This window comes from Caloenas nicobarica, chromosome 2 (genome assembly GCF_036013445.1).
Source record: "Caloenas nicobarica isolate bCalNic1 chromosome 2, bCalNic1.hap1, whole genome shotgun sequence".
Taxonomy (NCBI): domain Eukaryota; kingdom Metazoa; phylum Chordata; class Aves; order Columbiformes; family Columbidae; genus Caloenas; species Caloenas nicobarica.
In genome coordinates, this window is record NC_088246.1 from 41,594,193 (window position 1) to 41,620,785 (window position 26,593).

The following is a 26,593-nucleotide window of genomic DNA, read 5'->3' on the forward strand; positions in this document are numbered from 1 at the left end:
CAGAAATACAAACACAGCTTGATTTAGACATCTGTCTTCCCATAACTTAAGTTTTTGTTCTTTCTCCATCCAAATCAAGTTTTTCCTTATTAGCCAAGTCTGTAGTACTTTAGCCCAATCTCTTTTCTTATTTACCTCCACATTTCTGAGAATTTTTCTGGCCAGCAGAAAAATACCCTTTTTTTTCTGTAATTAAGGTTCTGGTTGATTATCACTTGTTATAGGCTAAGGTGACATGATTTGTTGCATATTGACATTGCTTTCTGCAATGTTACATCCTAACTCCTTGAAGACCTTAATGACCTTTTCCACTCCCACCAAATGGTCCTCCCATGTTCTTCATGTCCTCTTACCAGTACACTTGCTACCTGATACTCCTTGCCAATGCATCCTGGGGAGAGGAGTAGTTCTTTAAACACAATGCACCTAATTATCTCTCCCAATCTTCTCATTATCATTGAAGAAAACTCTCAGGTAACAAATGGGTTAGCTCTCCTAATGCCTTCCTTCTTTGTCTTTTATGCATGCCCTTGTTAAGTCATTACCTAGCTCAGTAGAGGAGGTTTTACAATATCAATTATCGGGCTGGATTTTTCATTAGCTTTGTTTTTGTACTTCCTTTATCAAGCATTCAGAAGGCATGGCACCCATGTGTTGCTTAGTTCTATTCCCAATGAGAAAACAGAAGACCAGCTGATGCACAGAAGCCTAAAGGAGTCCCAGCTGAATATTTGTAGCTGCAGACGCTCCTATAATCTCAGCTGCCACCATCAGTTATTATTGCATAATGATCTGATTGCACCACAGCTTTATTTCTCATCTCTAAAGGTAAAATATCATTTCTAATACCTAGTAAGCATGGCAGAGACAAAATTCATACTCTAAACTCTGACCACAAACTCCATGTTCCTTCTTACCAGTATCTTGTAGAAAAGAAAAAAATATAGTATTTCTAGGGATTGAGTTGTTATTATTAATACCTTGGGATTTATATCATGTCCTTAGGTGAGTGCTGTCTGTTGCAACAAATGTTCATTTGAGTGTGCAGAAATTCCCCCGAGCTCAGTGGGATTCTGGATTTTTCTTGTCTGCTGGCTGATGTTTCAAATCCTGCAGGATGTTTTTTCTTCCTTTCAGCACATGATGCTTTTCATTATGGAAAGTAATTTTAGATTCTGAGTCTCACGCATCTTGCAGATTTACATGAGCTGATGTCTCCAGACCATACAATAGCAGATATCTGGGAGGCTCTTTACATCAGTTTGTTTTAACATCTGCTGATGCTGGCCCTAGCGGATCAGCACATCCTACTTTCCCTGGTAAAGCTTCCTTCTGCATAGGCAGTTCTTTTTTCAGATGGACATCATTGCCTCTACACAGCCAAAAAATGTTATCCAGATTGGGATCTGCCTGGGAATCAGACTCTCTCACCTGACCTCTTAGGTCTATGGCAAGTAACTTGGAGCTGAAACTTCCCTAGTTTTTCATTCAGTTAATTAGCAGTCTCTCCAAGTGTGTGTCTGTACCTGAGGCTGGCAATTAACAGCTGCTACTTTTAAGAAGACACTAATTTCTGCTTTCACATTTGTAAATATATAAATACATCTGTTGTAGTCTTATCCATCATGTTATTGACCTTCACCAGCAGATTGTGAAATTATCTGTGTTAAATTGTTCTTCAACCTTCTTTTCATAAAGGATTTGCTCATTTTTTTTGCAGTTTCCTCTTTACTGCTGAATTCATCTATATCATACAGAAGTCGTCAAGGGATCTTGTGAGCAAAAAGTAGGAAAATTGATAAGACTCCTTAATGTACGCAAGTACGAATTCTGCTTCCTGTAGTACAAACCCTTCTTCCTACACCAAGAGACTATGCAAAAGTTTTCAAAGATGCATTTGCTCACAGGACTTAGTGTCTTTGCGCCAGAGCATTTTGAAATGTTTTGACTTTTTCTAAAAAATAATTGCAGGTGACTTTTCTAACAATAAATCTGAGCCATATGCCTGGAAATTGGCTAATGGTAGAAAAGATTATAAATAGAATTTGACCAGAAAATCCACTTTCAACACTCTCCCCTCGCTCTATTTTCTTTCTTCTTTACAATCTAAAGGAAGAGTCTGACTGATCTTTCATGAACTGTAGGGAAAACACGAGAATCTTGAATAGAATTTATATAAAGGATTCAATCCCATCCTATGAGGACTTACGAGGCATAGTCATTTCACTTGAAGATGGGAGACAGGTATGAAAGGATTATCCAGAGTTCTTTCAATGATTTAAGAAAGTCTGCCCTACTTAATAGGATAGTGAGCTTTTCTGCTGCTTGAACTGGGGGATATAAAAGAGAAAGTACCCAGCGAGCCTTAGGAAGCCAGGAATTATGAGGAGTTCCAGGGGAGAGCAGCTAAGAAATCAATAAAATGTTCCAGAAGTTCCTCCAAGCCATGAGAGGAAGGAAAGTTCAGAGAGGAGGAAAAATAAAAAAAGGACATAATGTCAAATTTCTGACAAGAGCCCAAATGACAGCAACCTTGACTTCAGACTCTTCTGATCTCTACACCTAACTGCATGGGAGACAGAATTAACAGAATGGGAAAACCAGTGCTTTCACTGGGAGTACTAAGGGAAAGACTCACACTTGGAGGTACCGAATTGGGCACCGCTGCCACACATGCCCAGCTCGTACTTACCACCATGGTTGCTACACCTCCTATCGGTCAGTAGCACAGGAGAGAACAAAGTGCCGTGCTGTGCAGAATGCCACTCATGGGCGATGGTGGTCACCCTACAGCATTCCTGATGCCATCTTGTTGTGGTTGGAGCTCACAGGACCTCTGCCTCCAGATCTTGGTCTTCTTCCTTAGCTCCAAGTGACAACCAGCAAGAAAGGTCCCCCAGGATTCCCTAGGACCAGTGTGCAGGGTCAGTGTTGAAGCCCAAGGTGCTGTGTGCTTAATGGAAGCGGCGATCTCCTGACTTGCAGGTAGGCGTTTAGGAGAGCGTGACCTGAGGAGGAGGAGCCCAGCCCAGCCCAGCAGAGGTGGCCTCGCTTTGCCAAAGGCTCAGCAGTGTGGGCAAGGTGGCTTGAGGCATTTTAAATAAGAGAACAGTGCTGGAGCTTTGAAAACTCATGAAGCAAGTAGAACACAGAGCTGAGTCACTCTGTCTCTCTGTATGCATGTGTTCATATATAGATATGTATTTTTGTGTCTGTGTATATCTGAGTGAGGATATGAAAAAAAAGAGGCATACAGTTCCAAAAGCCACTGCAATGACGACTTGTGAGCTGAAGCTGTCACATTATATGAAACAGACCCCAGAAAACACGTGAAGACACAGCCATGGATATTTTAAAACTTCTCTTCAGTGTTTCACTTACATTTGGTAGCATTTAAATCTGATATCCTTTATGTGTTTTGGCTTTTTTTTTTCTCTTTCTGAAACCACTATTACCCTCTTGAAGCAAAGTTTGAAAATGCAAAAATACTTGGCTAGCAAAAGATGTTATATTTTTGTCTCCCAAAGTCATATAATTCAGCTTCACGCAGTGAAAAAAGTGCTGATGTTCTTCTGAATAAAAGAAGGATTAGGAAGATCAAAATGCAGGCCACAAGACTTGTTGAAAAAAGGCTCAAGTATGATATAGCCTCCTGCACAGCTTTGTCTTGAGGATCACAGCCGAAACTGTTCTCGTCTTTATTTTCGGGTAGTTCAGAGAGATGCCAGGTCCAGCTCCCCTGTATTAAGTTTTTCATAAAAGTTGCAGTAAAAAAGGACATTGCAAATGGAATGCTGCTGAGTGAATGATCAAATTTTATTTTTATTTATTTATTTCTGTTATTACAGCCAGATGTTGCCTCAGGAAGTCAAAACAAGTAGAGTCAGGAACTGACAGCTTAATAATTAAATTGGGAAAGTTGGCAGGGCTCTTGCTGCTTCCTCTAACCCGCAGCATCTCTGAATGAAAGTGTGCAGCATCCCGGTGGCTCGCCTTTCGAACTGGCTCATCTGTTCCCGGGTTAATGATTTTCCGTCGAGCCAACGGCAGAGCGCGGGGCCCATTACACCAGCTACATAAAGTTAAAAAGGCATTATGAATAAAACGTTCGCCGTGGCTTTTACCAGCATTTCTACAGAAGGCTGCCTAATGCTGACACGTGTTTATTACGCTTAATAATGTTTACATAACTCTTCCTTGAGCTCATTGTAGCTGCCAAAGATCCGAACGGCGCGTATTCTCGCCCGTGTTTATCCCTGGGAGGCTCCGCAGTGGCTCGGCCCGGCGAGCGGCAGCCGGGCGGGGGCTGAGGGCCGGGAGCTGAACCCTGCAGCTGAACCCGTGCTCCGGCGAGCCCAGGCTGCGGCTGTGCTGAGGGAAAAACTTTATCCAGAGGCTGGAGCAAGCAAAGCAAGCGCCGCTGCGGCGGCAGCCCCAGGGTGAGGAGGTGAAGCCCGTCCCGGGCGCTGGGCAGAACGGGGCACAGCAGCGACGACCCCTCGGACGCGGCGGGACCGTGTGCCCGCTCGGTTTGGGAGCGACGGGCGAGCCGCGGGGCCCGCACCTGCCCTCGCCGCGCTGCGCAGGGGCCACAATGGCGGCGGGCGCCCCCCTGGCCGCTGCCCGCCCGCCCCGCGCGCGGCGAGGGGGCGCGCGAGCCCCCGGCGGCCCCGCCAGGGGGCGGGGCGGGGAGGGGCGCGGGGTCCGGGGCCGCCGCCGCTGCCGGCTGCACTGGCGGGGCGGCGGCGGGAGCGGGCGGCTGCGGAGGTAAAGCGGGGCCGGCGGCGGCTCCGGGGAGGGCTCTCTGTCCTCCCGCCGCGCCGCGTCCGGCGGGGGTGGGCGGGGGGCGGGCAGGGGAGCGGGACGCGCTGCCGGCTGTCCCCCCGCGGCCCCTTCCGCGCTGCCCCGGCCCGACCCCGTGGGGGCGGGCGGGCTCGGGGGTGCGCGGAGCGGCGCGGCCGCGCTGTCAGCGTCCTCCCGCGGGACTCGGGCTGGCGGCGCGGGCATTATTGGCGTGCTTAGCTCCTTAGTGCCCGCCTGGGCGCTTCATCCCTTCTCCTTTGCAGACAAAAGCGCACCCGCGACGTCGTCAGGGAGTGATGTGATCATATAAAGTCGCGCATGGGAAGCGCTAAACTGTGCTCGGGACCCCGACAGCCCAGAGCCGGCGCTGAATAACCCCCTCTGCAGCCGGCCAGCTGGCTTTTGCTGTGCTGTTTACCGCTGTTTACATAAATGAGTAGTTATTTTGGCGGAAAAAAATACTCGGTGTTTATAGATTTGCTTAGAAAAAAAGCTAATGCATCTTGGCAGCGCTTGCTCGAAAAAGTGATTCAGAGTATGAACGCGGAATCCCAAGGACGGTGCACTTCGCTGAATGAAATTCCTGTGCAGACGCAGCCGCAATGCACGGTACTTTTAGCCGGCTACTTCATCTTCGTGCGTGTTGAATAGTTATTTACTTAAAAACCTCGGTGAATGGCCGGGAAGGCGGGCGGGGGCGGCTCTTCTGCTCCTTTTGGAAGTGAAATCAAGTTTCACAAGTAGCGCACCTTCTTGCCCTGCTGAAGGATGTGGTCGCTGGGACCTGGTGGCAGCGAGGGCAGGACCGGCTGCTGGGGAGAGGGGCTGCAGCATCCCTGCCGCTCCGCTGTGTCTCACAAATACCGTGTGAAGACTCAGCAGTGTGCGTGTATCGCAGGCTCCAATACAAGGATGTGATGTGAATGCTGTTTATACAATTATTTTCTAGTGGTACGTTGTTGTTTGTGTTGAGAGCGACAGTTCAATCATTTGAATCCGTAGCAGAATTTTGATGGTTTTTATAGTGTTGATATTTTCCCTTTGGCAGAGACGTGCTTAATAGCATTTTAGCGAGCTGTGTGTAACATAAAATACGAAGGGCTAAATCATTGGCAATATATTTAATCCATAAAGCAGTGTAACTCCATGCTTTGGGGAGACACAGGAAACAATATAATGGACTCTGAAAATATTTAATGGAGCAACACAAAATATTGTTGTCCAAGGATGATGCTGAATCCAAAGGATGCCCACCAGGACAGTACAGCAACAGCCCAAAGAGAGAAAATTTGCTGAGACTGCTCTTTGGCTCTTACCTTTAAAAGAGTTCTCATGAGGAAGTTTAGCAAGCATAGGTTAATTGTATGTGATGCTACAGTTAACTGAAGGATTTGAATGACTAGTGCAAGAGCCTGTACTTATGGGAGAAGCTGAATTAAGGTAAAGTGGTGTCAATGTAAATTTAGACCAATTGTGTCATTGTGGTAGAAGTTGCTATGTGGACATCATTTGTTTGCAGTTCTGGTTATATCTGTTGGGAAGAGTTGAAAGCAAAACCGAAAAAACATCCCTCTTAAAATAAGGGCATTGAGAGTTGGGTATATGTTTAGTTTCTAACCAAGAAAGCTGGTTTTGATTTAAAATATTAATTAAATCTTTCCTTTATGAAACAAGCCCTGGGTAAGAGCTTGATGTGTCAGCATCTGTCTGTGTCTGATTTAATGATCAGAGAAGGCTGATCCTCAGCTTTTTCTGTGTGTAAGCTTCCAATGAAATACATTTTGCTGGATGAAGGGTTGCAGGATTTGTCCTTGTGCAGCAGTGTCACAGTGTTAGTAAATGAGAGTGGTTACCAGTGTGGGATCTGCCTCAGCCCTGGTTGTCATTATTCTGTGCTGAAGTGTGCTTGTGGAGAGCGCAAAGGCTGATTCTGAAGCAGATGGCTGCACTTTGGGGTACCTTGTCCGATTCTTTTCTGCACCTTCTTGCAGAGCTGAGGAGTCTTGCAGTCCACTTGTGTTTTCAGAGTAACTCACTTTCATAGCAGTATGGGAAAGCATCTCTGTTACACTGGAAAATCAAGTTCAAGGTAGAAGGAGCAATACCACCAAGGGCTGCTTCACCATTATGCCTTTTTTGGTTTTCTGCTGAAGTAGTTTTGTCTGTATCTGTAGTAAAAATGTTTTATTGATGCAAGGATACTGGCTCCTTTCAGGGGTAATGGGTCTCTAGTGTGGGCAAGGTGTAGAAGGCTCAGTATTCTCACATATCCATGTTTCCATAGAATGAAATGAATTATTCTAGCAAATTCCCAGTCATGTGGTGCCCACAGGTGTGTACAGTAGGAGTTTGAGCCAGATGTGCCTGAAAAGGAGCATGCATTTTCACACTTCTGTCTATGTGGATATGGTGGGAGATATGTGTAGTATAAACAAAGTCCCTGTTGGCTTTTGTGGATTTGCACACGTGTAAAATCGGAGTTGGAAGCAGGTTCGAACAGATCTGTGCTGAATACTTATATTTCTTGTGTGAAACACCAGTATTTTCGAGACAGAGATCTAATTTTCCACAACTTTGTACCCCAGAGCATGATTCTCCTTGTGTGTCTTATCAGGAACGATTTAAAAAGCTGCCACTGCTCAGTGGAATGTCATACAAAGTTTGGCCAGTGTCACCCAACTGCTGTGAGCAGTTTCAGTGTGCTTTTTGTCATGGGGGAAGTTCCTTCTAAGCCTTCTCAGCCAAGAGTCACTGTACGCATGAAGTGTTAATATGTTTTTGCCTGTTTAATAACCTGTTTCAGTAATATCTTGTAGCACTGAACTCTACAAGTTATCTGCATTGGATCTGTTGTCTTTCAATATCATCGACTCTCTCCCTTTGTTATATATTAGGAGGAGACAATAGTTGTTGAAATTCCCTAATGTAGCTTAGCTGATCTTAATTATAATAATTGAGTCTGTTACAATGTATATTGTAAGTACAAACTGCTCTTAAAGTTTAGGCAAGACTTTGGCAAAAAAATATGTCAAATTTTGCTTCTTAGTAGGTTGTGTTCTAATTAATTAATCAATATTGTAGGAGGTGATCTTTGAGTCCCAAGATGCTAATGAAATGTCAGTTAAATCACATTTCCCTCCTTCAAAGCAATGTACAGTATTCCATTGCTACAATGCTGAGAAGTCTTTAAGAGTTTAAGAGTCATTTAACGTTTAATCTCTGTAATCTTCATTTTAGTTCATATTCAAGGTAGATAGACTGGAAAATGCTGAACATGTAGGAAGTATAGACATAAAAACCAAAACAACAACAAAGCCAAAGCAAACAAACAACCTCCCCAAACCAAACAGAATTAGGCCCACTGGGAAGAAGCTGAATGTGTATGAAACACACGAAAGTGTAGAGAATTTGTAGAATAGATGTTTACCTGTACAGAGTACTTTTATTTTTAGGAGTTACTCATGTTAGTGACAGCAAAATAACTTCTTTTTATTAAATATTTATTTAGTTTGTTGAAGTGATACTTTGGAGATTTTGGATTTATTTTCCACATCAGCCTAACTTTTCTGTGGTGTTCAGCTCTTTCTTATATCCTGACACAGTGAGCTTATTATTGTCAGCTTTGATTACAGCCATATATATTTTTGTAGCGCTTTATAGCAAGTCTGTAGGGCAATAGACCCTACCATATCACACATCTAATTTATGACTTTATTTTTCAGCACTTATGACAAGTCTGCTGATCAGATCACAATTTAAATTACTTGGATATAATTAAAATATGCCAGTATTAATGAAATGATGAAATGTGTATGAGCTCATTCAGTTTCCCTTTTCACTAGATTTTTTTTTTTAGCTATTTTTGTTTTTAATGTAGAGTGCAAGCTGTTGCTAATTAGCATGGCACTCTGGAGGTGGTCTCCATGTGAGCTGAATGGAGAGGACAGGATGAAGGGGAAAGAAAAACAAACCCGGAGAAGTAAAAGTGCCAGTCTTGGATGTGTTTAAAAGCTTTGCACATAGAGTGTTTTTTGTCCTTCTGATTAGACAAGCGATGGCAAAACCTTTCCAGGTCACATGTAAAAACTTCAGACCGGAGCTGGCTCCTGTGCCGATGTGTGTGTTCGTGGTGGTGCAGGCAGAGGGGCCTCTCCTGGGAGAGGTTCTTGTTTCTCTTTTACTCCTCCTGCAGTGCTACAGCTTGTCTCCCCTTTAGTCGGCTGGCGTGGGGAGCCGATGGATGGACCGTGGGGCTGGGACCACGCACGTTTCCAGAGGTGCAGCAGGGTGATGCAGAGGTGCCGTTGCCACCACCCCCGTGCGAGAGCTCTGGGGCACTTGCTGTGGCTTTTCTTCTGTGGATGCGGAATATTACAGACAACTGTGTCTGTTGCTGTTATTAAGTTGCTGAAGGCTTTTTTACTTTGGTTTTGTCTGTATTAATAATGTGCAGAATTCTGCTTATCCTTCCTATGCGGTGTACAGAAGTTAATATACACATGTGTGTCTATGAGTACCTCTGTGTCTGTTTCTCTACATTAAAACATATTTTGTGGTCTTGAGTAAAACTTCTGCAGCTGCAAGGGGGGCAGGTTTTGAACTTGAACAGCATAGTCATAAGGTCCAGGGCTGACGATTTGTTGTTGGAGTGTTTGGCAGTCACGATTCTGGAGGTTTTAGCTCTTATTTAGGCAGATATGAAAAAGCTGCTCCCTGCGGCAGCAATATGTAGCAAAGTAATAGAAGACAAGCTTTAAATAAACGATAAATTGAATCTTTATTAAACCCATTCTTGCATATGGGGAGCATGCTATGAAGTTGTATTGAAAGCTGCCTGCCGTGGGTCTCTGAATGAAACCTGATTCACCTCCTGCGAGGGCATGCTTTGAGCTGCCTGGTGAGGGAGATTGCTCTTGGTAGCTCAGTACAGGTAACACCTTTTCCTTTTCTCACATCTCCTTTCTTTTGTGTCTCTTTTGACCTATGTCTAGACTCTCTGCAAATACTTTGGAATAAATGCTGTCAAGTGAGTGGCATGTACTGCTCATTTCATCGAAGTGATGCAGCACACGCTATCTCAAAATAATTATTAGAACTTGTTTTGCTTTAAGGGAGAGTGTTTTAGCCAATGGTATTGGTACATGTAAATATTTTAGCATTAGATACTATTTTGAAATTTAGCAGAAATCTTAGAAGTAACTAATAAGAAAATCCTGATCTTTAAAGCTTTCCATCTAGAGTTCAAAGAAAAGCCAAAGGAAGTTACAGATCATATGTCTTTTATTTTTTTCTGGGGTCAACTGCAGGAAGTTGTATAGCTACATTCTAAACCACATTCAGTTTTCTTGAAGTGTAGATTTTTGTTTGTTTAGTCACTGAAAAAAAAAAATGCTGTTCCAGAGTGGTCTGTGTTTAGGTGATCTGAGATGCCACTCATGAAAGCAGTGCATTCTCCTTTTGAATCCTTTGTGCTGCTTCTCTGAGGTCTTCTTCAGAAGCACTTGCTTTGAGATCAGAAAACAAGGTAGCCAATGCTACTCTGTATATCAAAGCAATGCTGTATGATCTAAGTGAAATATGTGAAAGGCTTTGTTGCATTTTCACAGTTTAAAGAGTTCTAACTTGGAGCAGTCACCTTCTTTCAGCCATCAGTAGATGTTAATATTTAGCTAAAATATATCCCTTTAAAAATCTGTCAGAAAAAACCCAGTACTTTTCAGGTTTACTTTATCAATCTACAAGTTTACTGCTTCTTAAGACATGGGGTATTGTCATCGTTTCTCATGGAAACTTTGAGTTGACCTCTGTGGCTGTAAGATTGTGCCGCACTTCTGTTCTTCGTAAGTTTTTCACAAAGAATTTTACCTACAACATTAGCTCCTTGTGTGTATTATATTACAGGGTGTTTCAACAATATGGAGCCAATTTCAAAGCAGTACATTTCATGATGGCAACATGTCACAGTTACACAAAAGTTTACAAACGGTTTAATGAATTATCAAGTGGTGGAAGTGGTGGAGTCACCACCCCTGGAGGTGTTTAAAAGATGTATAGATGAGGCTCTTAGGGACCTGGTTTAGTGGCACAGTTAGGTTATGGTTGGACTTGATGATCTTAAGGGTCTCTTCCAACCAAAATGCTTCCATGATTCTAAGTTACGAGTTATCATTTGAAACTCTATGCCCTGCCCTTTCAAGTGGTAAGAGTTCCTTTCATGGCTGGCTTGTGGTTGCAGAGATGTAGTGATTTCAAACTCGGTCCATCTTTTTGAAAGACCTTGTATTGCCCAAGGGATGTTTGATGCCCATCCACACCACTCGCTTTCTTCTAACTTTGTAGAAATTGTGGGAATAAAAGCATATAGTGCTTAAAAAGCAACACTGAATCAGGGTCAGCAGTGTGCTCTCGCAGTGATGGAGACTGGTGGCGTGCTGAGCTGTATTAGCAAGAGTGTGGCCGCCTGCCTGAGGACGGCGACTTGTTGCTTTTGAAGAGGCTATTCCTGGAATAATGCTGTGTCTGGTCTTTGGCCTCAGTGCAAGAAAGGCGGGGACAGACTGGAGAGAGCCCAGAGGAGGCCTGCTTGGGTGGATAGGGCCTGGAGCACATGGCATACAAGGAGATGCTGGGGGATCTGGGTTTGCCCAGCCTGGAGGATAGAAGATGAAGGTGAATTGTTGCCTTTCATGTCCTGATGGGCTGTTACGGAGCAGTGAGAGCTGCCCTTTGCTGGGCTGTACAGAGAAAGGGCGAGATGCAGTCATCGCACATTGAAATGGAGGAATTCTGACTGGGCCTCAGTAAAAATGGACAATGAAGATGGCTAAGCTCTGACCTAGGGTCTCTGGAGGTTGTGGGATTTGCCCTTGGATATTTAAAAACTTGACTGGACAAGGCTCTGAACAGCCTGATCTGACTTTGAAATCAGTACTGATTTGACTGGGAATTGGAGGACATGCCTCTAGAGGTCCTTTCCAGCCTACATTATTTGGATTCTGTAAGAAGAGAGAGAGGAAAGAAGTGTCATTACTGTTATGCTAAATATTCTTTTAAATTATATTCTTAGAAGGGAAGAGCAATTTGTGGAGTCAGAGGAGCCCGTTGTGTAGCACTTATGGCCAACATAATTTAGAATAAAAAGGATTTTGTAAAGATCAAGGGGATCAATTTTAAACTGTCTGTGGGGCAAAGTGCTGCTGCCGTGTCCCATTCTTGCTGCCCTGTGTTGAAAACGGCTCTGACAACGAATGTACAGCATGGCGAGAGGGAGTCTTTGCTGGATTTGGCTGTGCTTGCTGTAGGTGAGTTCTTCACAAGTCTGGGAAGGTATGTGACACATGCTAAATTTGAAATGGCTGTTATAGTTTGGTGTAATAAAAGAAGTGCTGCTTTTTTTTTTTTTTTAATATTGATGTCCTTTCGGCCTGATGTGATGAGAGTGGCTCACTCTTATTAATTGTGGTATCTTTGACCACTCGTATTTTGTAATACACAGCCTGAATGCACGATGTGGTGTTTTTCCTCTGAGTCCTTTCATGTTTCTCAGAACTAGCTTTGTGTGAAGGTGGACATAGTATCAGCACTGCTTGTCTTGTGACCTGTGTGAGGTCGTAATGACGTGACCAGAAATGCCCATAGATTTGGCCTTAAGACTTCAGTTTTTCCTTGAATTAGTGATGACCAAATAATCTGTTATGTGAATCGTAATTCCTCCAGCATTATTCATCCAAGCAGTACCTCACTGAAATAACATGAACTTTATATATTGATGCCTAGATGTTCAAATGGGAAAATTCAGTAGTGGAGGACAAATTTATTTAATTTATTTGTTATCCTGTATGTCTGTGTGCATACATGCTTATTTGTGGGAGAAGGAGGGAGGAATGTAGGCACAGTAACCCCCCTGGTCCCCACACCAAACAATTTTTTTAAAAATGTCATTAAATGCCTTTTACCAGGACTTAAGTTAAATATGCTAGCTGTGATTCAGGCTTAAAAGTTAAGATTCTTGTTCAGATTTTGATAAAGACTGATGGAGACATTATGTGTGTTTGGGCTACGAACATGATTAGGGGCCTAGAGCACCTTTCTTATGAAGAGAAACTGAGAGAGCTGCGTCAGTTCAGCCTGGAGAAGAGAAGGCTGAGAGGGATTCTCATCAATGTTTATAAATATCTCAAGGGTGGGCGTCAAGAGGATGGGACCAGACTCTTTTTAGTGGTGCCCAACGATAGCATGAGGGGCAACGAGCACAGACTGAAGCACAGGAGGATCCTTCTAAACATGAGGAGAAACTTCTTTACTTTGAGGGTGCCAGAGCACTGGAACAGGCTGCCCAGAGAGGCTGCGGAGTCTCCTTCTCTGGAGACATTGAAGACCCGCCTGGACACATTCCTGTGCGATCTATTCTAGGACAACCTGCTTTAGCAGGTGGGTTGGACTAGATGATCTCCAGAGGTCCCTTCCAACCTCAACCATTGTCTGATTCCCTGATTCTGTGCTATTATATATACACATATATGTAACTTGCGACAGTGTGACTAGATAGTATCAGTCTAGGCTGCTGTATTTTCTCTGCGGGCCAGATTAAGCGTGGCCTTTCTGCAGAGGTACAATGGGCTTGTATAAAAACTGGAATGGTTGCTGTTGGCGCTCTGTAGGGTACATAGGCTTTTCTCTCCAGGGGCTGCCTACCTGTACAGACCACAGGGTGGGAATTGAGGAGACACATTGAGGCTGTTGCTCCAAAGGGTGTTGGGCAGGAGATAACTCTATCTTGTACACCTAACAGGGAAGCTGCAGGTTTTTTGCTTTTGCCCTTACCTTCCTTGTGTCTGAGTTCTGGTCTTGTCTTTAATATTCTTAACAATAAATATTTATTTTTTTTTAGCATTGAGATTCAAGCTTTTCAACTCCAATACTTCCAGGAGCACCTGAGAGTGACTTGGTAATCAGGAGATATTAGCAATTTTGAATCCCTTTCAGCTGCTTTGTGTATTTAGTCATACTCAGGATGTGTTTTCCAGCATTTCACGCATGTAAAAGGGAAAGATGATTTCTTTAATTTTTAGATAAAAGCTAAAATGCGTGATTTGTTGTTGAAGAAACACAAGAAAAAGACCAAATATCACTAGATCTGGATCAGAAATATATGAGCAGCTCTGCTGGTTCTAACAAGATTGTGATATGGAAATAGCTTTGCTGATAGATCTACTGTTTTATACAAAATCAGTCTGGGTTTTTGTTTGGATTTACAACGAATTTTAACCATGTTAAGTGTATATATTTGATTTAGAGTATTTCCCGATTTGGGAAGCCAGTGGATTAGTGTTTTCAAAGTAATATTATGAGTACTAAGGGCTGGGCACTCAGAGCACTTTGTTCATTCAACCACATTGTTTTGTAGTGCTGCTGATGTGACAGAGAAATATGAATTGTCTTTTGTGGCTGCAGTTTCTGCACTCTGGTAGAGTCTGTCTGAGACCAGGCAATTCTCTGCGGAAGATGAAAAAGGGCAGAACAGAGCAAATTATTATTATTTTCCCCCCCCCCTCTCTTGACTTCTTTCCTTCTTGTACTGCTTTTCTTGTTGGGAAGGAGTGAATTGACAGAAACACAGTCTAGTTGGATCAAAATGATCGGTAGAGGTTACGTTATTGAAATCACATTTACCTTTTAAAATAAGAGGATAGAATTTTCTTATGTTGATTGTTCAGCCGCAAAGGTATTTCAGCCTCTTTTTTTTCTTTTTTTTCTTTTTCCAAAGTTAAGCTGAGTAAACCGGGGGAAGTTTGTTGCATGTCCTCAGTGTTGGCGCAAACACAGTTGACTGGCCTTGGAATTCCCTTGGGTGCTTGCAGGGAATTCTGGCGTGGACAGCTACCTCTTCCTTCAGCTGGAACTGAGGAGAGGGTCAGCGTTGCAATTGATAGTGGTGTTCAGAAAGGGAGCGTGTCACGAACCTGAGATGCCCGCATTTGGAGGCTTTAGTGAAGCAATACTCTAGTTTTGATTTCTCATTTCTGGATATTGAAGATTACATTAAGATCTTCTCTGATTTTTGTTCGGAGTATCATTGTTCTGATGAGTATGTTTGCATTATTCCTTCAAAATCTCACTTCGTAACTGCTCTTTCCCCTTATTCTTCCAGGATGTCAAACTGGCTTAGGTCTGTGAAGACTACCTTGGTGTCAAGCTCCTTCTGAGTCGCCTCCAGTTCTCAGGAGCAGAGGTGCAGTTACGGGGGTAAGTTGAAATCCACTCACAGAATCCCCTGAAGGAAATGAAGACTTTAGTCAGTGCCCTCTCCTTTGCATGGCAGTCTTTGCTGCATTTCTTCCTTCAGTGTTGCTTGGTCCATGACAGCAGGCTATCAGCAATGGAGAAAGGGAAATCCAAAAAAGTGGAGTCGCTTTGAAAATGCAGTGAAAAGTTAATGAATAGAGCACTTACAGGGAAAATACTGGTGCAGGCTGTGTCAGGTAAGCACTTTAAAAGTGAAAAGTGCCCCCCTGTCGGTTTGTTCTCCTTTTAACTGATCTCTTTGAAAATCTAATTGGAATCACAGTTGAACTACCATGATAAAATATGGTTTTGGTAGATAAAGCTGAAATAATACACATTTAGCAATTGGGAGCGTTGCTGGAAATAGTAGGCGCACATAGAAACAAACACAAATTCACATTTCTTGTTTCATCCTAAGGGCAAAGTACCCTTGGTGCAAAGCCCAAGGGACCTATATAGTCCTTAGCAGATGGAGTGGGATATTAATCTTCTACCCACAAATCTGCCTCGGTGCATAAAGGAGGGAGCGTCTCTGTTGTGGGGATTGCTAGAGGTTGTATTAAACATGATAGTATAGTTTATAATCACAGTGCCAGCCACTCGTGCTGTTCATTGCTGTGTTTTCTTGGTACTCCGTGCTTCTGGATTTCACTTTTTTATCTCTGTATAATGGAGCAGTGACAGTGTTTCTGCTTCTTGAGATGTTGGCGGAAGCTTCTTCCAACACACTTAAAATCTCTCTCTTGCTGTAAGCACTAGAGGATGTTAGGATATACTTTAAATACTTTTTTTTGTGCGTAGGGAGAAATGTATTATTTTTCTGTGTCATTTAGTCTTTCTCATTTGGCAATAAACTAGGAGACAGGCATGGTTAATGAGGTATCTCAACAGCATATTTTTATGGGAACATAGTTTAAGGTTAGGAGTATGTCCAGTCTCCAAACTGCCTGGTGAGCATTCTGTATTTGGAAACAAATGCCAGCTGGCAGTGGTTAAGGAGTGCATGCTTATTCTGCTTGTGATAGCCAAAACATGCTCCCTGCTGTGTGCTTTTGGCAGCTTTGCACTGGCAATATGTCTCAAATGCCAGTTGCGTGTCCTCCTTTCTTTCTCATAAGTGTGTCCCAGAAGGCATGATTTAGCCTAAATAAAAATGTGCCTCTGTTAGACTTGGTAACATATGGAAAGAGACTGCTTGTTTTAAAAAAATCAAAGTCTTTCTGAAACACCTGTATATGTTATTATCACGTCTTCCTATGCTCAGGAGCAAATTTGCCTTAAATTCCTGAAGATTGGATGATTTTTGTGACACCAATTCTTAGGCATACTATGTTGAAAAAATTGTGTAATTTATTCTCAGTGAGGGCTCTGTGTGGAATTTCAGTCCTAAGGTGCCTGCATATTACATTTATTTGAAGCTTCAACTCTACCTATCTGGCCAATGTATTAATTACATTGGTGGTCAAATTAATCACATCAATTTGCAATCTGAACATATAATCGTCACCTCTTATATTTCTTCCTATATGTTGAATTAAGTCAATAAACATCTAAAGTAAGTGTCATGTTTTATTGAAAAGATACCTTATGTGTAGGCAGCCTGACTTTTACAATCAAGTGTTGCAAATGTGCTTAGCTGAATTGTTTGAAGCAGTTTGTGCATTGTGGTACATTGGATACAAATTTTTAATAATCTGAAGGTAAATAAATCCGGTCTGCATTGCTTTGTCATTTTTATTTTTAGTTACAGTATAACGAGTTAAAAAAAGCACAGTTGTGTTGTATTTTTGTTTTTAAAAAAGCTACATGAAACACTGAATCTTTTCAATTCAGTACTGAAACCACTGCATTTAAGGTCAAGTCAACCACAGGGTAAGTAACCTGTGCTTAGAACTTGACTTTAGAAATATTTACGTATTTAAGCTCTGTATTGCTTTTCTTTGTGACAGTCTTACATGTCCTTTCTTTGCAGCAGATCTTGATATTTGGTATGATGATAATTCTCAAACAATTTCAATGCCTTTTTTTTTTTTCCTAAACCAATGAAATTCTGTTGAGATCTGGTAAGATATGGACGTTTAAAAAGCAGCTTATCTTCTCAGCTGTGTTCATTGGGAAAAACTCATGACCTTGCCAAAATCACGAGTTTTCCCAAAGCTGGGATCACATAACTCTTAGAGAAGGAGAGGAGCAGTACCCATTGAAAAATGCTAGTCTTTTTATTACTGTGCTTCATATCTGTTGAAACCTGTTTGTGGTAGCTGATATAATGCTTTTCTTGTCTACCATGCTTTTGCAGTAAATAAGAACAATTTTCATTTCCTAGGCAGAAGGTAATAAAAAAAAAAAAAAAAAGGGGCCTTTACTGTGACCTGTTCCTCAAACCCATAAGCTTACCCCCCAGCAGCCTGATACCACTGTCAAATAGCTTTCTCTCTCTGGCAAGAAGGACTCAATTCAGTTGCTTTCAACAGCTGATCTAAAGTGGTGCTGATTTCCTTCCAAGTACTTTGTTGCATCCGTCGTCCAGCTATATCCTGGATGTCCAACGGCATGAGCGCCTGTGTTCAGGTACCTGAATACTTTTGTGGTTGTCTGTGCTGCGGTGAAGCTGAGAATCAAATCTTGCTATGATCTGTGTTGAAGGAGCACCGCTTGACATTGATGGGCTTATTCATGCCCTAAAAAACCGCTTAGGTATGACATGCAAAAAAAGGTGCTTTAGAAAGTAGGTTGCAAAATCAAACCCTCAGAAGTCGTGAGATGTCAGATTCATGTTATTTTCTTCTGTGCCTGTAATTGATACAGAAATATAGCTCTTGCAACTGTAATTGCATCTTATCCTAACCATTGGGCACCTGAATTGGATAACCGTTACATTAAAAGACCTGAGTGTGACCTGGTCATGATATTTAGTAAATAGCAGGGTCGCATTTGTATATGAGGAAAAACAGTGTTCACAGAAGAATGATCACAGAATTTGATACTAAGTTGTTATATACATGTAGAAGATTAAACCCAATTCATTCAGCAGAATTTCAATTCCATGTCAGCTAAATATATCTGCATTATATAAACTTAATGTGGGTTCAGACCTGCAATAAGTAAGCACATGTAACATGATTGATTTCAGTGAAGTTTCTCCCATTTATGCTGGTGTTGAATTCTGCCTCTAGTCAAAAAGTTTTTTCTAAAAGTTCTGCCAACAGAGTTTTGTCTCGGAACAGCTTTGAGGCTTGCCAGCAGTCTTATTTCTTTTGCCTTGTAGGAGCAGCTCTAATTACATGCCAGATTATGGTCTTATTTTTAAAGTGAAAAATAAATGAAACCTATGTAGAAATGGAAACTTTGAATGCCAGATTCTGACCACGTTACTCCCATTGGAACCGCTGGGACCACTTTTGCAACTGCTCTGTCTTCATAGCATGAAGAGGTATTTCGCAATGTGGGAAATACCGGAAAAAATGAGTGCAAGGAAGGCAGGAAATCTGCCAATGTCCATGTCTATTTTAAAAAGTGATTATAACCTATTCGCTGAGATGTGTTTTATGCAGATACCAAATTTAACCAGACTTCAGTTATGGCCAGCCAGCCCCCATTTCAAAAGTATTACTTTATAGAGAAGAGGCAGATTGAAAAATTTAGGTACCTAAATTTTTTTGCCATAGTAATAATTTCATGATTTTGGCCTGTTTTCCTAAAATAGTAAGAATTATGAGCTTGGAGGCTCTGCGTGTCAGAGTTCTTTCCTTCCCATTTTCCTTTTTAAACTTTTTGTCCAATGTAAGTAGAATTCTAAGAAGTTAATTCCAGTAAGATGAGAGTTAAAACAGATGGAGAGATTTGAGAAGGAGAAATACAGTACTCCAGAAGAGATTGGTTTGCTCGAAAGAGTATCTTCCTCAGACACTAATCCTAGTAAAAAAGGCCCAGATGTTTTGCCTCCAGCAGTGTGAAAGCAGTCAGGTCCACTGAGGGCTTTAAGAAGCTTCTAGTGATTTTGGGCAGTTGTTCACTTTTCGACTTCTGTTAAAAGGATAGACCAGGTATGTCATCTCCTCATTCCACCACAAAAAGGAAGGCAGAAATTTGTGTTATTAATCCAGAAGACTTTCTGAGCGGGGTGCACCTACAGTCTAAACTTGGTCTTGAGCTGGCGTCTTCAGAGCAGTTGCGGAGGTCAGTACAACCCAGCTGGGCTCTGCCAGTGTGATGGATGCTACAGGAGGCAGCTGCTGCCATTATAGCATTTTGAAAGCATATTCAGCCAGGTAGTACAGATTAGCAAGAAGTCTGGTAAGACCCGAAATGTTCATTAGTTTCAATAGCTGAACAGTTGTTCTTGATATGCCGCTAGACAGCTGTGGTCCTGCTAACCTGTGGCTTATGGATACCATATTGCCTAGCACAGCTCCTCATGTGTTTGACGGTAAGTTGTTTGTAGACCAGTGGTGTTACACTGTTAAAACTCAAGATTTTTTTCACCACTTCTCAAAGACAGTTCATGAATAGCATTATTAGCCACGTACCTGCAAGGGAAGGCGGAGTATTTGAGGCTGAAGTTGTTAATTCATAGGATTACAGTGAACTGCCCTCCCAACCCTGTCCTCTCTTGGTACTGGACTTTTGATCAGGTTGTCGTATGCAGAATAAAAACTCTCATAAGAGGAACTGAACTCACCTTGGACGATACATAGTCCTTTTCAGACTGGAAAATGGGCATGATGGATTTATGTTCTGAGAGGCTAGCCCCATGGCTCAGATGGCGGATTTTATGCATAGGCTTCCTACTTTGTATATTTACACTGCTTTTGGGGATGGAGTTGTAGTACTATTTCTACTTGCAGTTGTCTAATATTTACTACTTTTGTCTCAATTCATAAGATGGATCTTCACTTTGTACCTAAAGGGAATTAATAATCATCTTCTGTAGGCTTTTTGGCAGGGCATGGTCAGCTCTAGGGATCTTTGATTGTTGTAATATCATTGGCAGGAGATGTAACTTGCCATAAATTGGATTTCCTTTTTCTGAAGCCTGAAATGAGCTGTGTCTTTGTGGTTTAGAAAGAAGATCAAGATTAAGGGCATAAAAAGGCAGTTAGACACTAAGCTCCCATTGACTGTATTTGGTGCATAACTCCTATTTGTATCTTTGCAAATCTTAATTTTTTCTTGGTGTATATAGTGGGTGTTTAAGGAGGTGGCAAAGAAGCTACTTTCTGATACTTGGTTCTGTAATTATAAATACACTGACTTTGGTATGAGAAACATCAGACAATAAGTCTTGGTGATGGTTAAGTTAATTCACTTTTAGAAGTTCAATAATTCATCTAAGAAGTGTCAGCAGCTGGGTCTTGTTAATGGTAAGCCTTTCATTTCTGTTAAATCAATTGTGAATAATAGAATCCTTCAGAGAAAAATGATGAAGTAAGCATTGATTTCCAAATTGGGTGTCTGATATTGGAGCATTAATAAAATCTAGAGCAAGCAGGCAACTAGGACCTCATACAGTCTGATCACCTAAGTAGTAATCAGAGAAAATCAATGTTTTTTGTGTATGGTGCTAGATCTGTTAACATTTCATCTGTTGCCATTCATCATTGTGTCTATAATTTCATTTTTATAATTGTTTTGATTTTGGGGGGGGCTTAATAGTATACATTGAATCAAGCATTTACTGTCAAGCTTTTGTGAAACGAGTGGCTTTGCCATTTTGTCTACTGTTTACTAGCTGTCTGCCTTACTATTTTAGGGCTTTCTATAGCGACGGTCAAAGTCATGTCTATTTATTTTCAAATGAGTTTAAATCTTTGTAGAGGGCTTCCAGCAGGCTTCATGGAGTCCTCCACTATTACCCCTTTCTCAGCTGTGAGGAGCTGTGCTGCTCGCTTGTAAGCAGTCATGTTCGGTCTCACAGGGGTGTTACGAACACATCCAATAATGATGGTAAAACTCTGCCAAAGAGAAACAGTTGTAGAGAACATCTCCAGAATGGTCGGACTCCTGATGTGGATTCTTCCACAACAACTTCCCTTGGGCTGTTCCCCAGCTACACCTCCTGGCTCTCTGTGCTTTGGTCCAGGCTGTCTTGTGGTGTTGCAAAGGGCCGTGACTGGATGTGTTGGAGGAGGAGATCAATGCCGACCTGGCTGGATTCTGTGGCTTTGGTACAGAAGACAAAGGTTTTGGCAATGGGAGCATCAGTGAGTGATCTGAGAGAGAGTGGTTGATGGTAGAACATCCCACCAAGGCATGAGAGGCCATAGGCTTTTGTGGATGCAATACCTGTACGACTTGTACTTTTCTCCTTGGAGTCAGCGAAGTTTTGTAATACAATGTGAAGGTTACAGATTTGTGGGTATGGGGTTTAATTTTTTGAATTTTTAAAAATTTTTTAAAAATTCTCTTCAAAGGCCAAGTTCACTGGTTTTGTTTAGAGCTGCTAGGAACTAGCTTTTGCTGTCTTAATATGATGCTTACCAGCAATCCCATTTTGTTTAAAGCTGTATTGAATTTGTATGGAAACCCACATACAATCAAATCTCCTTCCTGTTGAAGTCAATGGGAGTTTAGGCTAAAACTGGACCAGGATTTGGCCCATAAAGCATAGCAAGAAAATTTAGCAGTTATAATAAAACTCTTAAGGCAAATAAAATGTTCTAGCAGGTGTTCATAAATGTGCTTTATGCTCATAGACTCTGTTAAATGTTAATACTAAGGTCCTGTAGAAGCTGCACATAAGGACTGTGTGAAGGAAGCAAATGTCTGTTAAATGTGCTGTGCAATATTGTAGCAAAGGTGGGTGGCAGTGCAATGCCACGCTACCTATTAGACTGAAATATGAAAGCTATTAGAGATTCTGCTGAATTTTCATTTCGTGAGGGAGTAGTTTTCAAGAGAGAACATATCACATAAAAAAACCATGTGTTGTGCAAAAGTAGAAGCATCTTTGTCAGTGTATGCACTTTTCTTGGATGTATGCAGAGCTTATTAGGGACAGCTACTAACATACTGTATTAACAATAAATTTAAAATAAAACAATACTTGCACGGAAAATAATAGCTGAAAAGCAGGTGGTTGGGGTTTTTTTTTATATTTCCTTTTCCTTGAATTTAGTTTTTTCATGCCTTAGACAAACCCACAGGTAGAAGTCCTAACATGACACTACACACATTTTGAGGATAATAGGTATTGGCAGGATTTTATATTTAGATCTCTTTCTTATGCTAACTCTTGATTTTTTTTTTTTTTTTTTTTTTTTTTTAATCTATCACTTCACCATCAAAGCACTTCTTCATCAAAGCACAGTGAGGTCCATTTTAGATTTCCGGGAGCTTTCTGGCCTTCCTCTTTTCTGGCTTCCAGGGGAAGAATTTGTTGGTGTTTTCAGCAGGTTTTGCAGCATGCCCTGAAAACTGGTAGCTTGTACTGACTTGGTTTCTTAGAGCAGTTTATTTCATTAGGATTCAGGTCAAATACATGGGACAAAAAAAAATATCTGTGTATAGTGGAGTCAGTTCTTAAAATGACACCACGAATGCAGCAGTCATTGTTAGCGTGTGTTTTGTTGGTGTTTGATTAATTGACTGAGTTATCATCTCATCAATGCTCAGTCATTGTGTTGCGGGATAAAAGCAACCACATATTACAAAGATACTCTCTTTCCCAGTTAACGTCTTAATTTTCTGCGCTAAAAGAGAATGCATTAGCTTGGAAAACACTAAGATTGCTGAGCGAGGGGAGGTCTTTCACACGACATTTAGATCTATCAAGTTACAAGCAGTGCAGCTGCCCTTGTATCACACGCCGCTGTCAGAACGTCCACATAATGTCAGAAAGACACTTCCACTGTTGCCTCGGTCTTGTCCTCGAATGTCTGTTCCCTACAGTGGCAGCGCTTGTGGTGGGTTTGGTTTTTTGGGGTTTTTTTGTTTGTTTTTTTTAGATGGGTGGGGGTGTCTCAGAAATCTCGCTTCATTCCACCTTGCTGAAAAAAAAAAAAAGGTTTGAAGCATGCACTTCCACAGTGGATTCTCGTCACTTGCTTCCCAAACCAGGTCACAGGAAGACCAGGCTGGTGGGACCTCTTGGCTTACTTCTCTGTAGCAGGGCTGCACTCGTGTGCTTGTGGATTTTCAAAGCAAGGCTGAGGATCATCATCACCTGGCAGACTGGGAACTCCACCATGTTACTACTTTTCTTGTAATTCTAGGACAAAGAAGCCTAGTAGAGAAGGAAGAAAAGAAAAAAAAAAAAGAGACTAGGAACTGTTTTTAATCAAGTGGAAAAATATGTCAGTACTTCTCTTATAAGTTGTGGCACTTCTAGAATAGTGATATTCATGCAGAACTTTTAATCCCTGCAGTACATTACAAATGCATTGTGTGAGAATTAAATGTTAATTGAGGCCATTATTTTATGAGCGGACTATTTATATAGTAAAGTTATTTGAAGTAATGGGCCATGAATGCCTTTTGTTTATTAACTTCACTAGTGCTCATTCTTCTATACCTTTTTTATCACAGAGCAGTAGTTTTGAAATGGAAGGCTCTCCAATGACATTAAGACCTGCAACATATAAGGCATGTTACTTATAAATAGTGTGTTTTGTTGATTTCGAGATATGCAACAGCATACTGTCAAAGCCTTTGGAAGATTGAGCTTTCAGGTGACGTTCCATTTGAGGAGAAAATAAAAATGCAGAAGAAAAGGGTATTTTTTTCCTTTGTGTAAAGCTTACTTGAGTCAGTTACTTAAATGGTCTTCTCCATTTTGAAGATGGGAAACTGTGGCAAGGAAAATGATTTACTTTGTCTGGGATTATGAAGGGAAGTCTGGCAGACAAGGAAATTAAATTGAGATCCCCTAAATGTCAGGCCAGTTCCGTAACTACAAGAATATCCTTCTTTTCTTTTCTAAAATGTCAGAAATGTAGAGTGATGTTTAGATTTTGTAGGATTTCCACAGGATGACTGATTTGTGGCCATGAGGGTGTAAATGGCCACAAACTATATAAATTCATCACCCTTTGAAGTTGAGAGTACTTTATCTGTTATTAAATCTGGAAAAAAGACAGCGTCAAGCCAACATACTTGTAATAATATTTTGGATTTCCTTCTCTAATTGTTTGATAGAATTAATATTAACATTTTAGCTATAAATTTGGACAGATGCAGCAGGATATGATTTAACTGGCTCTTCTTTCAACACATTCTGGCAAACTTTACAATATGCAACGTTATAAAAGCGCCATTTATCTGTCATGTAGCTTTCTCACACTTCCTTCTTTAGTTATTTATCCTTTTTTTTTTTTTTTTTCTTTTCTTTTTAAGGCCAAGTTCAAATTGCTCCTCAGTTCTTGGTTATGATAAAATGCAGTGCAAGGCAAAAACCTGGCATGCCGCCTCCCCTCCCATCAGAGATGCTGGGACTTGTACACGAGCGGTGCTTACCTGGTGAACTGCCACACTAAGCGTTGCGATGTGCGACTATACTACCTGTCCATCATATCTTATCGTGGTTTCCTATACGTGCTGAGAGACCTTTTTTGCAGTTCAGTGAAACTGGTTGCTAAGTATGCTGTGCTAAGGCTTAAATTCTACCTCTACAACTGGGACAGATTTGTGCACTCTAATCGATTACAAAATTGAGTTTTGTCTGTTTTCTTAGAAGGTGCTGCTTTCTACCCCTTCGTAACTGCATGGTGTCCAGAGTTGCTCAGCTGGGAAAGCTCAGAGGGCTTTTGCAGGCCACCAGGCTCAGAGTCTGGAAACAGATGGCTGTAGCGTGCAAAGAACTGTGATAAACGACAACTTGAAAAAAAAACAACACACGTGAGAGTCCTGAATGAAGTCAAGATTAAAATAGTTTGTTCTGGATGATTTTAACAAAAAGGCAGCTCATAAAATTTTAAAAGAATACTTTATAAACTCATCTTTTAAAGATAAAAGCTATCAAGCACAAAACCATGATACTACACCTGATACCAATTACTGCCGTTTCTTAATGTGCTTGTGTTTTTTGGTTTTGCAGTTATTAAATATTTAGAAGTGCAACTGCACGTATTTTTAATCAAAATCAGAATTTTCTCACAAAATGGGTGATTACATCATTTGCACATTTATATTGCAAGACATTTTAACGATATAAGCATTTTTTCATTTAGACAGCAACCATAATAAATTGAAATAAAATTCAGCCTTGATTGATGTTCTATGTGTCATGTACAGGGCAAGTCCCATCTATTAAATGTGGTTTGCCAAGGCAGCAATATTAGTAGCATTTGAATGTTTTTCTTATTAAGGAGAAAAATGGTCAGCAACATCAATGCCGTCTGCTCCAAAGACCATGGTAAATGGAAACTGCCTGCAGCATATTTGAATTCCTCACAGTATTTGGGATGAAGGTACGATGGAGGCAGTGAGGGTTTTTTTTTTTTTGAAAATTAGGATAGACTATTACAGTTCTTAGGATGAAAGAGAGAGGCTGATTACAACATAATGGAGTGTACCATATTCATCTCTTTGAAATATGACCTCACTCGGCCTTTTCCATTTTACAATCGATTCTCTCATTCCCTTAATGAACCTGTGCGTTCATGAGTCTTCCTTGGAAGTATGCACATGAACTATTACAGTAGCAGAGAGTAATCGTCTGACAAGCAAGTGCAAGTAAAGTGTCTCTCTTGTAGTCTTGTTCAATAACATTATGGACCGTTAACGCATCGCATCAGGTTCCATACTGTTTTGTTAAAAATTTTTCTTAGTTGTCCATAGTTTTTCTAAAACAGTAGCTTCAGGAATCCTCTGGCTTTATTTCTTTGTGGAACAGTACATATGTGTAAGAGATGAGTTATCAGAAAGGTATGCTTACAAAGTCAGTGCTCTATTACCAGGTACTGAAATAGAATAAACTGTAATATTATGTTAAAGGAAGAGAGGAAGGGCTCTTTGAGAAGAAGAAAAATGCATAAAATTATATACCAAATTACTGGAGGTACCATCATTTGGAAGATGTAATTTTAAAGGATCAAATACCTAGTAGGTAGCTTTTGTATCTATTAGCTTCTTTTGGCTATCAGTGTGATTAGATGTAATAAGAGAATGCTGTTAATTATTATACTGTATGTTTTATTTGTGTGTGTGTGTGTCTTTAAGGTGTATTTTTGGATGTATTTTTAGTATAAATATAAATTGTTTCTATACCTATACACTAATATGTATTGTATATAACCATAACTAATATAGAAACTATTTATAGATGGTTTCAATACATATATGTGTATATATATAGTCTTATTATCAACCCATAGCTGGGAAGTGCCTGTTGACCTTTTCAACTTGCTGCCGAATACAAAGCCACCCACAGGATGATACTCACAAATACAAATCAACCTGGATGGTACCTGGGATCAGACTACAAGCACAGAGCCGGCTGTGTTCACCGCTGGGAGATCGGGAGAGCAGGGAATGCGGGACAGGCTCCCTTCTGTCCCAGTCTCGCTCT

The 26,593-nt window shown here is 41.2% G+C and overlaps 1 protein-coding gene across 2 annotated transcripts in view; it reads left to right on the top strand.

The window, feature by feature from the left end:
* The first annotated feature begins 4,705 nt into the window (after nucleotides 1-4,705).
* RARB (retinoic acid receptor beta) overlaps nucleotides 4,706-26,593 on the top strand; it is a 330,006-nt gene continuing 308,118 nt past the window's right edge. For both annotated transcript variants that reach the window (XM_065629747.1, XM_065629748.1), the window contains exons 1-2: nucleotides 4,706-4,767; nucleotides 14,954-15,048. The gene's annotated coding sequence lies outside the window, so the exon portion shown is untranslated. The remainder of the gene's footprint in view (nucleotides 4,768-14,953; nucleotides 15,049-26,593) is intronic.